This window comes from Tachyglossus aculeatus, chromosome 2, assembly GCF_015852505.1.
Source record: "Tachyglossus aculeatus isolate mTacAcu1 chromosome 2, mTacAcu1.pri, whole genome shotgun sequence".
NCBI lineage: Eukaryota > Metazoa > Chordata > Mammalia > Monotremata > Tachyglossidae > Tachyglossus > Tachyglossus aculeatus.
Genome location: NC_052067.1, coordinates 74,810,837 through 74,826,648, shown reverse-complemented (window position 1 = coordinate 74,826,648; position 15,812 = coordinate 74,810,837).

Genomic DNA, 15,812 nt, shown 5'->3' with positions numbered 1-15,812 from the left:
GCACACATCGCCCCACTCCTCGATATTCTCTGATGGTTGTCCATCTAGCAGACAATCCTGACTACTGGCCTTAGGCATTCAATTAGTTCTCTCCCCCTATTTACCCTCACTCAACTCTCCTTAGAGTCCCTTTCACAAATTTTGCTTCTCTAAGTCAACTTCATTATGCCTCATTCTCATCTCTCTCTCTGTTAACCTCTTGTTCACTCCCTCTCCCCTCTCTGGAACTCCCTCCCACCTTCACATCCAGCAGACAACTAATCTCCCCACCTTCGAACCTCTTGTAGAAATCACATTTTCTCCAGGAGGCCTTCTCTGATTAGTCTCTCATCTCTCCACCTTATCTCCACTCCAGCATTTCTGGGTCGTCACCTAAGCACTTGGGTTCTCATCCACGTACCTCATAGCATTTAGGTACATATCTTTAAACTCTGTTGCTTTGGCCTACCTGAATTAATTTTAATATCTGTATCCGTTGCTAGACTGTAAACTCTGTAAGGGCATGGATCAAGTCTACTAACTCTAGTGTACTCTCACAAGAGCTTAGTACAGTGCACATTCAATAAATGCCGTTGTTTGCTAGATTGCTCTGAATACAAGATAGTGAACTTTAGTCCTAGCTTGGCGTTATGCAGCTATGGGGCCTCAATCTCAATTTGTGCTTCTAAGACTGATATTTATCTTCTAAAGTTTTTTTCATTTGTGACTTTCTGTGAACAGTAATGTATATTTACAGCCTTTTAAAGTATCAATCGTTAAGCACAAGTGTAACTTTTCAGATGGCTTTTTGCCATGGTAGCCAAAAGTATAATGGATTTACTGCACACCTATATAAACACAGTGAATAACAGACCTAAATATAGTTAGAGTTCAACCTGGAGCATGAATCTCAGGCCTGGAACCTCTTTTAGCCATTGTTTTTTGAATTTGAATAGTGCCTTTATTTTCCCAAAACATCTTTGTTTAACTTTTCTTAGTCCTCTGAAATAGGAATAGGGATTACATTCCCCATTTTCCAGCTAGAAAAACTGGGGCTCCGAATGTTCAAGAGGCTGTCCTTAAGATACACAGCAGCTCATTCTCAGAACAGGGAGTAGAACACAAGTCTCCTGACTTCCAGCCTTGGGCACTATGCATTTGGCCATATTGCTTCACGGGAAGGAGGGGCTAGGAAATAAATTGGTGGAAAAAGGGATTCAGACCCTACCATTTTACCAATAAAGCCATAGCATGGCTCAATGGAAAGAGCACAGGCTTAGGAGTCAGAGGTCAGGGGTTCAAATCCCAGCTCCCCCAACTGTCAGCTGTGTGACTTTGGGCAAGTCACTTAACTTCTCTGTGTCTCAGTTACCTCATCTGTAAAATGAGGATGAAGACTGTGAGCCCCACATGGGACAATCTGATCACCTTGTATCCTCCACAGTGCTTAGAACAGTGCTTTGCACATAGTAAGTGCTTAACAAATGCCATTATTATTATTATTATTATTATGTGCTCAGTGAAAGTAATGATGGGAAGCAGCATAGTCTAGAGGAAATAGCATGGGCCTAGGATTCAGAGGACCCGGTTCTATTCCCAGCTCCTCTGTTTGCTGTGTGACCTTGGGCAAGTCACTTCACTTCTCTGTACCTGATTCCTCAGCCGCAAAATGAGGATTCAATACCTGTTCTCCCTCCTACTTAGAGGGTGAGCCCCCTGTGGGAGAGGGACTATGTTCAACCTGAGTATTTACCCCAGCATTTATAACAATGCTTAACCCATTTGCTTAACAAACATAATAGTGAGAATAACAATAATACTAGCGCACGTCAATCAATCAGTGGTATTTAATGAGTGCTTACTATGTGCAGAGCATTGTACTAAGTAAGCGCTTGGGAGAGTACAATAAAGCAGAGTTGGTAGACATGTTCCCTGCCCACGACGAGCTTTCAGTCTAGACAGGAAGACAGGCATAAATATAAATATTTACGGATATGTACATACATCCTGTGCCAGGCAAATGGGGAAGAATATAGGTTTCACTTTATTTCCTCTCTTTCTAGAAGTAGATGTACTAGTACAATTTTTATGGACAGGAAAATATTTTGCACTGAACAGTTTTTTTAAAGTCCTGAATACCAACAGTCATTTAAACAGTCATTTATTTCCTCCCTTCAAGGCCCTACTGAGAGCTCACCTCCTCCAGGAGGTCCTCCCAGACTGAGCCCCCTCCTTCCTCTCCCCTTCGTCCCCCTCTCCACCCCCCATCTTACCTCCTTCCCTTCCCCACAGCACCTGTATATATGTATATATGTTTGTACATATTTATTACTCTATTTATTTATTTATTTTACTTGTACATATCTATTCTATTTATTTTATTTTGTTAGTATGTTTAGTTTTGTTCTCTGTCTCCCCCTTTTAGACTGTGAGCCCACTGTTGGGTAGGGACTGTCTCTATATGTTGCCAACTTGTACTTCCCAAGCGCTTAGTACACTGCTCTGCACACAGTAAGCGCTCAATAAATACAATTGATGATGATGATGATGATGATGATTTATAGGGTCCCCTCTAGGCTGTGATTTCCTTGTGGGTAGGGAACATATCTTCCAACTCTACTGTATTGTTCTCTCCCAAGAGCTTAGTGCTCTACACACAGTAAACACTCAATAACACTCAATAACACTCAATAAGTTGATTGAGGCCATCCTATCTCTGTACTCACTGAACTTGGCAAAACCAAATGCATTGTCAATCATGAATTACTTGGAGTTTTATTATTCTGTTTGTGGATTATGTATGTCCCTTGCTTCCCTTCCTTTTCCTTCCTCTTGAAGCATTTTAACCGTTGCTCACAGCTCCAGCAATAATATAGGGAAAAGAATGGAAAAAAAAAGCTGTGAACTCAAACTTGTTAGTTTTGCTAATTGTAAATTATGTTAATCAAAATTTTATTGTGGAAAGAGATTGAAACTCTCAGTTAATTTTTTTTAGTTAAAAGTGTACTGTAATTATCCATAATAATAATAATAATGGTATTTATTAAGCACTTACTAAGTGCAAAGCACTGTTCTAAGTGCTGGGGAGGTAACAAGATGATCAGGTTGTCCCATGGGGGGCTCACAGTCTTAATCCCCATTTCACAGATGAGGTAACTGAGGCACAGGGAAGTTAAGTGACTTGCCCAAAGTCACACAGCTGACAATTTGTGGAGTAGGGATTTGAACCCATGACTTCTGACTCCAAAGCCCAGGCTCTGTACACTGAGCCACACTGCTTCTCATGATACATTTCCACAGTTACTGCTAAAAGATCAGAGATTGAGTTGAATATATTTTCAAATTTCAAGCTACTCCTTACTGGGGGAACAAAAAACCAATCTAATTCACTTTATTTTTCTCCATGTTCAGTTTAATTGTTCAATGCAATAATTAATATCCTGACTTTAGGAGCTCTAAAATACTAAGTCCTCCTTCTAAGAGCACATACTATGGTTGAAGCTAGCCTTTTCTCTACTCATTTCCCAACCCTCAATCCCAAACCCCAATTACTATTTTAAAAGGATTACTAGTGCTCAATTGATTCGCTGCAGTTTCAGAGTAGGGGAGAATCAATCAATACTATTTACTGAGCACCTACTTTGCATTGAGCACTGTTCTAAACACTTGGGAGAATACAATAGAGTTAATAGATATGATCCCTGCCCTCAAGGAGTTTACAATATAAAATCTAAATTTTAGATTGTAAGAAACATAAAAAGGAAATATGTACATGAGTTAGTATTAAAATAACAGGGTATGTATGGTTATGTGGAAAAATGCCATAGGAGAGAATAATAATAATGATGGCATTTATTAAGCGCTATATGCATAGCACTGTTCTAAGTGCTGGGGAGCATACAAGGTGATCAGATTGTCCCACGTGGGACTCACAGTCTTCATCCCCCATTTTACAGATGAGGTGACTGAGGCATAGAGAAGTTGTGACCCGCCCAAAGTCACACAGCTGACAATTGACGGAGCTGGGATTTGAACCCATGACCTCTGACTCCCAAGCCCACGCTCTTTCCATTGACCCACGATGGTGGAGAAGTGTTGATCAAGCAGAAAGGGGTATATAAACAGGGGAGCTCTCTGTGGGTAGGGAATATGTCTACCAAATGTCTGCACGTAGTAAGGGTTCAATAGATATGACTGATTGGGGAGATTAATTTCAGGAAAGGCCCACTGTAGGAGATGGAATGTCAGAAGGGCTTAGAAAATGGGGGGAGTGGCGGGGGGGAGGAAGGGTGTGGGTTGTGTCTCCAACTTTGTTACTTGTGTCTCCACCCTCCCACCTTCCCTTCCAGCCTTAGCAAGCAGAGTATGTGGTGCAGGGGGAGGGAGGGAGAGAAGGGAGGCAAGGAGAGGTGTGATAGTGGTAATTGGTTCCTGCCTAATTAGTCTTCCCCTTCCCTACATCTTTTTCAGGAGATGGTCTTCTTCAGAGAGCCAGGGAAGGCTCTTTGCCACAATTTCCAAGTCTTGTCATGGCTATGGACACCCGCCTCAGGAACATAACTGGACACCAGAAGTGGAAACATCAAAAGTATCGACAGGAACTCACACTGTAATGAAGTCTTTCTTTCATTTTTCCCTGAATTTAAGTAGGTGAGTCATTCTTTGAAGGCTGTGTCTTTGAACATCACACATAATGTACATATCTTCCCATTAAGGCATGCTTTCCTTTTAAAGTAAAAGAAGTCACCTTGATACTGAAACATAAAATCCATCTGCAAAAACACTGACGACTCATTTAGCTGTACATGCATTGTACCCCAAGAAAAAGGGAACAAAATGACGAGTGAATTTCAAGAGCCGAAAACACAGTTGCTACTTCTACAAGCTTTGTAACTGTATGCCTATGTTACAGACATAGCTACCTCTACACATTGTAAAATTACTCACTTTAAGCAGAAGTCCATCTTCTTAAGGACAATATTGTTGTTCAGAAATATGAGAACAAGACTATTAGAAATGAGCTAATAAGCAGAGAAAAATACTGCCAAATTTTTAAGATGTTACTGGGAAGTTGCACAACTGTAAAACAAGTGACATTCTGCCACAAAACAGAAGCTACATATTTTATACAGATGCTCTAGTTTATATCATGAAATTTTCCATTTTCGAACAGCTGGCAAATTACAGCATAAAAGCAAAAACAAAGATCAGAAAACATGTATTCACCAAAATTACATGTGCTTAAAGAAGAGATCACTTGTGTAATAAAATGTTGAATAAGGTGTTTTTGGAAAGGAATCAACCCATAGAAAATGTTTTTTTTTAATTTCCATTATTGAAACCATGCTATATTTCAACACAGGAAGAATGCATTCAACATTTTTTTTATTTTACTATAATACTTTTGTGGATGGTAAAATATAGAGTACATTTAGGTCTTAATACCTGTACCAGTAAATGCAAGTTTGTCTGATTAACAAAGAAAACTATTAGGTGCAGAGGAAAGCCATTACCAGTTATTTGAAAAGCGGACCCTAAAATTTAATGCAATTTAGCTTAAAGAATCATTCTCTGTTTTTTATAATGGAGGAGTAAGATTCACTTCATCAGTCAATCAATCTTTTTAATTGAGCACTTACTGTGTGCAGAGCACTGTACTAAGCAATTGGGAGAGTACAATATAAATTAATCTATTTTTTATTAATCTTGCTTGTTAGTAGTACTGAAAATGTGTTCACTTTAAACTGTTTTTTGTTCCACTGAAAAAAATGCAAGTTTTGTCTAAGAATAAAATGTTCTTCAAGAATGTTGTGTCCATTATTATTCATTTTCCCAAGAATTTTTCTATATGTGTCCTGCCTTCCAGAAGAGGGTACATTTCTCAGAGGCAAGGGCCATAATTTGCTCTGTAACATCCCAATACCCTTCTTTATGTTAGGCACTCAAATTACGTTGACTCACTGACTTCTGCCGTTGTTATTTCCAAAGCAGTCTCTTGCTCCAAAAAGAAAATAGATTGGGTCCCTATTTTTAAAGTGTGTAAAATTTTCATATTTTCACTACACAATACATTCCACTGCTCTTAAAAGGAGAGCAACAGATGTTTGATCTTTCTTGGTTCACATGAAAAATAGCCGCGTGAGCCTTCTGCTCTAACAGATTTGAGAACTTGAAATTCCAGAATGCTCAGATCTGGGCTTTATTTTCCCAGACTTCTGTATAAGGTATGGCCAGGCATATAAACCTATCTTCAGTAGCAGCAACATCCCCCACACACATAAACCTTCTCTCATCCTCTCTTACACACATATACATTCCCACACCCACGTACATATTTTCCCCTCTCCCCTCCAGCCTCTTCCTGTCTAGCCCTCATTCCCCTGGGATTTGAATCGTACGCTGGGTTTTCACTCGCTCACTGTTCCAGTTGGCAATGAGCTTCAAAACCACAGAGATGGTGGGCGGTGGCGACAAAATTCTGACACTTCATGGTCCCTGGTGTGGAGTGGCCAGGGCACTGTGGGAGCCAACGCTCTGACTTTCTGTCTACTCATCTTTTGCCTGACAACAATTCTTGTAACTGGACCTGGACCTTATTTTTCTAGATGCTTTTTCTGCTTGACTTTTATCTGTTACCTGACATTTCCCCAGGGTCAAGCGCTTAGTACAGTGCTCTGCACATAGGAAGCGCTCAATAAATGCGATTGATGATGATTTCCCCGGGGTCTCTTCTCTCCCCGACTTGTTGGTGGGTGGATGAAAGAGGGAATGGTCGGTCCTTTTACCAGTCCTACTACACCTGGGGATGAAAATGACTTCTTGGGTCATGCATACCAGGTTCCCGCCCATCACAGTCTTTTAGACTGTGAGCCCACTGTTGGGTAGGGAATGTCTCTATATGTTGCCAACTTGTACTTCCCAAGCGCTTAGTACGGTGCTCTGCACACAGTAAGCGCTCAATAAATACAATTGATTGATTGATCAACTCATTTCTGAAAAGGGAGGGGCTTCCTCCCTGGTGGGAGATGGAGAATGGTTCAGGTGAGAAGCAGCATGGCCTAATGGGTTCGGGATTGGCAGGATTTGAGTTCACACTTGTTTGCTGTTTGATCTTGGGCAAGTCATTTAACATCTCTGTGCCCATTACTTCATCTGTAAAATGGGGAGTAAGACTGTGAGCCCCATGCGGGACATGGACTGTTTCCGGCTTGATTAGCTTCTATCTACCCCAGCGCTTAGTACAATGCCTAGCACATGATAAACACTAAAAAAATATTTAAAAACATCCACTGCATGGGGGAGGCAGGAGCTTCATTTATGAATTTAGTTAGAGCCATCATCAGCATTCTTGAATGTTCCATTATTCAATTCGACTATTCTGGTAAGCATTTTTATGTTTATCTCCCCTGTTAAGAGTGTAAACTCCCTCCTGCTTAGACTGTGAGGGACTGTGTCTGACCAGATTATCATGTACGTACCTAGCGTTAAAAGCAGCATGGCCTAGTGGGTAGAGCACGGGCCTGGGAGTAAGAAGGTGATGGGTTCTAATCCCAGATCCACCACTTGTCTGCTGTGTGACCTTGGGAAAATCACTTCTCTGTGCCTCTCTGTTCCCTCATCAGTAAAATGGGGATTAAGACTGTGAGCCCTATGTGGGGTGGGGTCTATGTCCAACCCGATTATCTTGATTATCTAAGCGTTTAGAACAGTGCCTAGCACATAGTAAGTGCTTAACAAATACTATTACAGTGCTTGGTACTTAGTAAGGGATTAAGTGCCATTAGAAAAAATGCTCCTTGCATGAAGGAAATGTATCCTTTTTTATTCTATACTTCTCAAGTGGCTAGTACAGCAGTGTGGCTCAGTGGAAAGAGCACAGGCTTTGGAGTCAGAGGTCATGGGTTCATATCCCAACTCTGCCACTTGTCAGCTGTGTGACTTTGGGCAAGTCACTTAACTTCTCTGCATCTCAGTTCCCTTATCTGTAAAATGGGGATTAATCAACCAATCAATCAATCGTATTTATTGAGCGCTTACTGTGTGCAGAGCACTGTACTAAGCGCTTGGGAAGTACAAGTTGGCCACATATAGAGACAGTCCCTACCCAACAGTGGGCTCACAGTCAAGACTGTGAACCCCCTGTGGGACAACCTGATCACCTTGTAATCTCCCCAGCGCTTAGAACAGTGCTTCGCACATAGTAAGCGCTTAATAAATGCTATCATTATTAGTACAGCGCACACCCCCTCTAGACTATAAGCTTGTTGTGGACAGGGAACGTGTCTACCAACTCTGTTATAGTGTACTCTCCCAAGCATTTAGTACAGTGCTCTGCACACAGTAAGTGCTCAATCAATATGATTTATTGATTGATTGAAGTGGGCATTCAGGAAATGCTACTGCTACTAGTATTTGGAGGGGAGTGGTCCTCTCAAACTTCTGCCAGGGTTAAGCAAATAATTGGCTCCTCCATCTCCCATTCCCCAGCCACTACAATGGCTTCCCAGACTCCACCTTCCTTGTCATTTGGTTGCTCTGTTGGGACAAGGCGGAGGGCACCGCACCAGCATACTATTGGGAGTCCAGACAGCAACCTAGAATTTTTATACCCACTATAGTTCAATCCCAAGCACGACTTCTGTGAGTATGATTACAATACAATGTCTAGGCCTCATTGAAATCATCATCATCATCAATCGTATTTATTGAGCGCTTACTGTGTGAAATGAAGGTGATAGAGTCTCTCAGGGCAAACAACTGCTGAGAGGTGGCCCAGTGCTGAACAGTAGGATCCAGACTTGGGGGAAGGAATGGATTTTCTGGTTAGTTTGCATAGCGACTCTTGCGGTCTTTATGTCTGTCCATGGTAATCCCCCTGGAACGTGGAATGCAACCAGCCAGTCAGTGGGTAGAGGCCGAAAACTATTCAATCCTGCATTTTTTTTTTCTAGCTGCTTTTCTCCCTTATATCTTCTTTGGGCCGGATTTTTTTTGAAGGGTCCCAAAGGGAAAAATCGCCATTCTACCTCTACTTTCCCTCCCTCATCTATTTCCTCTGACTCAGAGATTATTTGGAGAGGACACCTGTTTTAAATGGGTCCACAGGAAATATCTACGTCGGCTTTTCATAATTTGATCCTGCATCTGGTTAGGTGAAACTCGATCTCCTGGCTGAAAAAAAAAAAATGACAACCCACAATCCGGAGATGTTGCTGCCCACAGTCTGATGCAATTTCTTCTGCGTGACGGTGTTTACTGGAAGGCAGAGTGCATTCAGTTCATGTTTTCCTTCCATGAAAAAAACCTAGTAGGGAATCTAACAAAATAAACAGTTCATTCAAAACTCCAAACACTCCGATTTAACGATGGTATTTGCTAAGCACTTACTATGTGACAAGCACTGTTCTCAGCGCTGAGCACTGTTCTAAGAGTTTGCAATTTGAGTTTTAACGCCCAAATCTATGAAAACCTTCAGCAATTGTTTTTAAGTGACGCGAAGCCCTGGGCAGATATTTCCAGTGGCTGACTCAAGACATCTGCAATATTCAGGTAGTCAGAGAACACTTTTTTCAAATGATTTTTGACCTCACATAATACAATTTCCACAAAAGAAAGAAATCTACATTTTAAAAGAAAGGTCTGATAAATATATTATTACAGTGTTACTATACTTCTTGAAACAATAAATTATTTTACTTTAAAGCTCAAACTTGGAACACTAATCTGCTTAAGAAAATACTGAGTTTCTTAACAGATACTACTCAGTTCAATTAGCTACTAATGTTCTTCTCTCTATGTTTTGAACCAAAGCAGCATGGCTCAGTGGAAGAAGCCCGGGATGTGGAGTCAGAGGTCATGAGTTCAAATCCCAGCTCCACCAATTGTCAGCTGTGTGAATTTGGGCAAGTCACTTAACTTCTCTGGGCCTCAGTTACCTCATTTGCAAAATGGGGATTAAGACTGTGAGCCCCCCCGTGGGACGGCCTGATTACCTTGTAAACTCCCCAGCGCTTAGAACAGTGCTTTGCACACAGTAAGCGCTTAATAAATGTTATTATTATTATTATTATTATTATTATTATTATTATTATTATTATTATTATTATTATTATACACCGGCTATATGACGGAGTTTGGGCACATCATCAGGAGGACTAATTCTCTGGAGAACACACTAATGCTAGGAAAAGTCTGGGGAAAAGGGGGAAGAGGCAGACTGGCAGCTAGACGGATAGAGACCACGACAATGATAACAGAAAAACCATTAGAAAGGTGGTGGATTAAGGCAGAGGACGGGACGTTTTGGAGAAAGTCTACCCACGGAGTCGCTAGGAATCGGAAATGATGATGATGATGATGATTATGGTATTTGTTAAGCGCTTTCTATGTGCCAAGCACTGTTTTAAGCGCTGGGGTGGATACTCGACGGCACTTCATAATAATATGGAGATGACCCGATAGCCTAAAACAAGACGATTGAAGCAGCGTGGCTCAGTGGAAAGAGCCCGGGCTTGGGAGTCAGAGGTCATGGGTTCTAATCCAAACTTCACAACTTGTCATTCATTCATTCAGTCGTATTTATTGAGCGCTTACTGTGTGCAGAGCACTATACTAAGCTCTTGAGAAGTACAATTCAGCAACATAGGTCGGCTGTGTTACTGTAGGCAAGGCACTTCACTTCTGTGAGCCTCAGTTCCCTCATCTGTAGAATGGGGATGAAGACTGTGAGCCCCACGTGGGACAACCCCCCGGTGCTTAGAATAGTGCTTGGCACAGAGTAAGAGCTTAACAAATACCTGCAGCGTGGCTTAGTGGAAAGAGCCCGGGCTTGGTATTCAGAGGTCGTGGGTTCTAATCCTGCTCTGCCACTTGTCAGCTGTGTGACTTTGGGCAAGGCACTTCACTTCTCCGTTCCTCAGTTACCTCATGTGTAATATGGGGATGAAGACCGTTAGCCCCATGTGGGACAACCTGATTACCTTGTATCTACCCCAGCGCTTAGAACAGTGCTTGGCATATAGTAAGAGCTTAACAAATCCGCCAAACTAGCTCTCTTCCTCCCTTCAAAGCCCTATTGAGAGCTCGCCTCCTCCAGGAGGCCTTCCCAGACTGAGCTCCCTCTCCTTTTTCCTCTCCTCCTCCCCATCCCCCCACCCTACCTCCTTCCCCTCCCCACAACTCCTGTATATATTTGTACAGATTTATTACTTCATTTTACTTGTACATATTTACTATTCTATTTATTTTGTTAATGACGTTCATATAGCTATGATTCTATTTGTTCTGACGATTTTGACGCCTGTCTACATGTTTTGGTTTCTGTCTCCCCCTTCTAGACTGTGAGCCTGTTAATAATGATGGCATTTATTAAGCGCTTACTATGTGCAAAGCACTGTTCTAAGCGCTGAGGGTGTTCAGGTTGCCCCACAGGGGGCTCACAGTCTTAATCCCCATTTTACAGATGAGGTAATTGAGGCCCAGAGAAATTAAGTGATTTGCCCAAAGTCACACAGCTGACAATCCAGGTGGAGCCGGGATTTGAACCCATGACCTCTGACTCCAAAGCCCGTGCTCTTTCCATTGAGCCACGCTGCTTGAGTAGGGACCATCTCTATCTGTTGCCGACTTGTACTTCCCAAGTGCTTAGTCCAGTGCTCTGCACACAGTAATTGCTCAATAAATATGATTGAATTGATAGAGAAGCAGTGTGGCTCAATGGAAACAGCCCGGGCTTTGGAGTCAGAGGTCATGGGTTCTAATCTCACATCTGCCAATTGTCAGCTGTGTGACTTTGGGCAAATCACTTAACTTTTCTGGCCCTTGGTTACCTCATCTGTAAAATGGGGATTAAGACTGTGAGCCCCCTGTGGGACGACCTGATCACCTTGTATCCTCCAGCGCTTAGAACAGTGCTTTGCACATAGTAAGTGCTTAATAAATGCCATTATTATTATTCTCTGTGCCTCAGTTACCTCATCTGTAAAATGGGGATTAAGATTGTGAGTCTCCTGTGGGACAACCTGATCACCTTGTATCCCCCAGCGCTTAGAACAGTGCTTTGCTTGTAGTGAGTGCTTAACAAATACCATCATTATTATTGAAAGAATGGATTCATTCATTCAATCGTATTTATTGAGCGCTTACTGTGTGCAGAGCACTGAACGAAGCGGATGGGAAGTACAAGTTGGCAACATATAGAGACGGTCCCTACCCAACAGTGGGCTCACAATCTAGAAGACTGGAGGCCATCCCAGACTGAGCCCCCTCCTTCCCCTCCCCCTCTTCCCCCTCCCCATCCCCCCCGCCTTACCTCCTTCCCCTCCCCACAGCACCTGTACATATGTATATGTTTATACGTATTTATTACTCTATTTTATTTGTACATATTTATTCTATTTATTTTATTTTGTTAATATGTTTTGTTTTGTTCTCTGTCGCCCCCTTCTAGACTGTGAGCCCGCTGTTGGGTAGGGACCGTCTCCCATCTGTTGCTGAATTGTACTTTCCAAGCGCTTAGTCCAGTGCTCTGCACACAGTAAGCGCTCAATAAATACGATTGAATGAATAGAAGATGAACACATGGATGGATGAACAAACACCCTTTATTATTATTATTTTCATTAAATCGTATTTATTGAGCGCTCACTGTGTGCAGAGCACTGGACTAAGCACTTGGGAAGCACAAGTTAGACTGTGAGCCCGCTGTAGGGTAGGGACCGTCTCTATATGTTGCCAAGTTGTCCTTCCCAAGGGCTTAGTATAGTGCTCTGCTGCACACAGTAAGTGCTCAATAAATACGATTGAATGAATGAATAGAAGATGAACAAATGGATGGATGAACAAACACCCTTTATTATTATTATTATCCATTCAATCGTATTTATTGAGCTCTCACTGTGTGCAGAGCACTGGACTACGCTTGGGAAGCACAAGTTAGACTGTGAGCCCGCTGTTGGGTAGGGACCGTCTCTCTACGTTGTCAAGTTGTCCTTCCCAAGCGCTTAGTCCAGTGCTCTGCACACAGTAAGCGCTCAATAAATATGATTGAATCATCATCATCATCATCATCATCAATCATATTTATTGAGCGCTTACTATGTGCAGAGCACTGTACTAAGCGCTTGGGAAGTACAAATTGGCAACCTATAGAGACGGTCCCTACCCAACAGTGGGCTCACAGTCTAAAAGGGGGAGACAGAGAACAAAACCAAACATACTAACAAAATAAAATAAATAGAACAGATATGTACAAGTAAAATAAATAAATAAATAGAGTAATAAATATGCACAAACATGTGCTGTGGGGAAGGGAAGGAGGTAAGATGGGGGGATGGAGAGGGGGACGAGGGGGAGAGGAAGGAAGGGGCTCAGTCTGGGAAGGCCTCCTGGATAGAAGATGAACAAATGGTTGAACAAACAAATACCCTTTATTATTGTTATTATTATTCATTCCACCGTATCTATTGAGCGCTCACTGTGTGTAGAGCACCGTACTAAGCGCTTGGGAAGCACAAGTTAGACTGTGAGCCCGCTGTTGGGTGGGGACTGTCTCTCTATGTTGCCAAGTTGTCCTTCCCAAGCGCTTAGTCCTGTGCTCTGCTGCACACAGTAAGTGCTCAATAAATACGATTGAATGAATGAATAGATGAACAAATGGATGGATGAACAAATACCCTTTATTATTATCCATTCAATCGTATTTATTGAGCTCTCACTGTGTGCAGAGCACTGGACTAAGCGCTTGGGAAGCACAAGTTAGACTGTGAGCCCGCTGTTGGGTGGGGACCGTCTCTCTATGTTGCCAAGTTGTCCTTCCCAAGCGCTTAGTCCAGTGCTCTGCACACAGTAAGCTATCAATAAATACGATCGAATGAGTGAATAGAAGATGAACAAATGGATGGATGGATGAACAAATACCCTTTATTATTATTCTTCATTCAATCGTATTTATTGAGCACTCACTGTGTGCAGAGCACTGTACTAAGCACTTGGGAAGCACAAGTTAGACTGTGAGCCCGCTGTTGGGGGGGGACCGTCTCTCTACGTTGCCAAGTTGCCCTTCCCAAGCGCTCAGTCCAGTGCTCTGCTGCACACAGTAAGCGCTCAATAAATACGATTGAATGAATGAATAGATGAACAAATGGATGGATGAACAAATACCCTTTATTATTATTATTCTTAATATTATTGTTATTATTATTATTCAATCGTATTTATTGAACGCTCACTGTGTGCAGAGCACTTTACTAAGCGCTTGGGAAGTACAAGTTAGACTGCGAGCCCGCTGTTGGGTAGGGACCGTCTCTGCATGTTGCCAAGTTGTCCTTCCCAAGCGCTTAGTCCAGTGCTCTGCACACAGCAAGCGCTCAATAAATACGAATGAATGAATGAAGCTGAACAAATGGATGGATGAACAAATGCCCTTTATTATTATTATTATTATTCATTCAATCGTATTTATTGAGCGCTCACTGTGTGCAGAGCACTGGACTAAGCGCTTGGGAAGCACAAGTTGGACTGTGAGCCCGCTGTTGGGTAGGGACCGTCTCTTTATGTTGCCAAGTTGTCCTTCCCAAGCGCTTAGTCCAGTGCTCTGCGCACAGTAAGCGCTCAATAAATACGATTGAATCATCATCATCATCATCATCAATCGTATTTATTGAGCGCTTACTATGTGCAGAGCACTGTACTAAGCGCTTGGGAAGTACAAATTGGCAACATATAGAGACAGTCCCTACCCAACAGTGGGCTCACAGTCTAAAAGGGGGAGACGGAGAACAAAACCAAACTTACTAACAAAATAAAATAAATAGAACAGATATGTACAAGTAAAATAAATATAAATAAATAGAGTAATAAATATGTACAAACATATATACATATATACAGGTGCTGTGAGGAAGGGAAGGGGGTAAGATGGGGGGGATGGAGAGGGGGACGAGGGGGAGAGGAAGGAAGGGGCCCAGTTTGGGAAGGCCTCCTGGATAGAAGATGAACAAATGGATGAACAAACAAATACCCTTTATTATTATTATTATTATTATTATTATTCATTCAATCGTAACTATTGAGCGCTCACTGTGTGTAGAGCACTGTACTAAGCGCTTGGGAAGCACAAGTTAGACTGTGAGCCCGCTGTTGGGTAGGGACCGTCTCTCTATGTTGCCAAGTTGTCCTTCCCAAGCGCTTAGTCCAGTGCTCTGCACACAGTAAGCTATCAATAAATACGATTGAATGAGTGAATAGGAGATGAACAAATGGATGGATGGATGAACAAATACCCTTTATTATTATTCTTCATTCAATCGTATTTATTGAGCGCTCACTGTGTGTAGAGCACTGTACTAAGCGCTTGGGAAGCACAAGTTAGACTGTGAGCCCGCTGTTGGGTGGGGACCGTCTCTCTACGTTGTCAAGTTGTCCTTCCCAAGCGCTTAGTCCAGTGCTCTGCTGCACACAGTAAGCGCTCAATAAATACGATTGAATGAATGAATAGAAGATGAACAAATGGATGGATGAACAAACACCCTTTATTATTATCATTTTCATTCAATCGTATTTATTGAGCGCTCACTGTGTGTAGAGCACTGGACTAAGCGCTTGGGAAGCACAAGTTAGACTGTGAGCCCGCTGTTGGGTGGGGACCGTCTTTCTATGTTGCCAAGTTGTCCTTCCCAAGCGCTTAGTCCAGTGCTCTGCTGCACACAGTAAGCGCTCAATAAATACGGTTGAATGAATGAATAGAAGATGAACAAATGGATGGATGAACAAATGCCCTTTATTATTATTATTATTCTTCATTCAATCGTATTTATTGAGCGCTCACTGTGTGC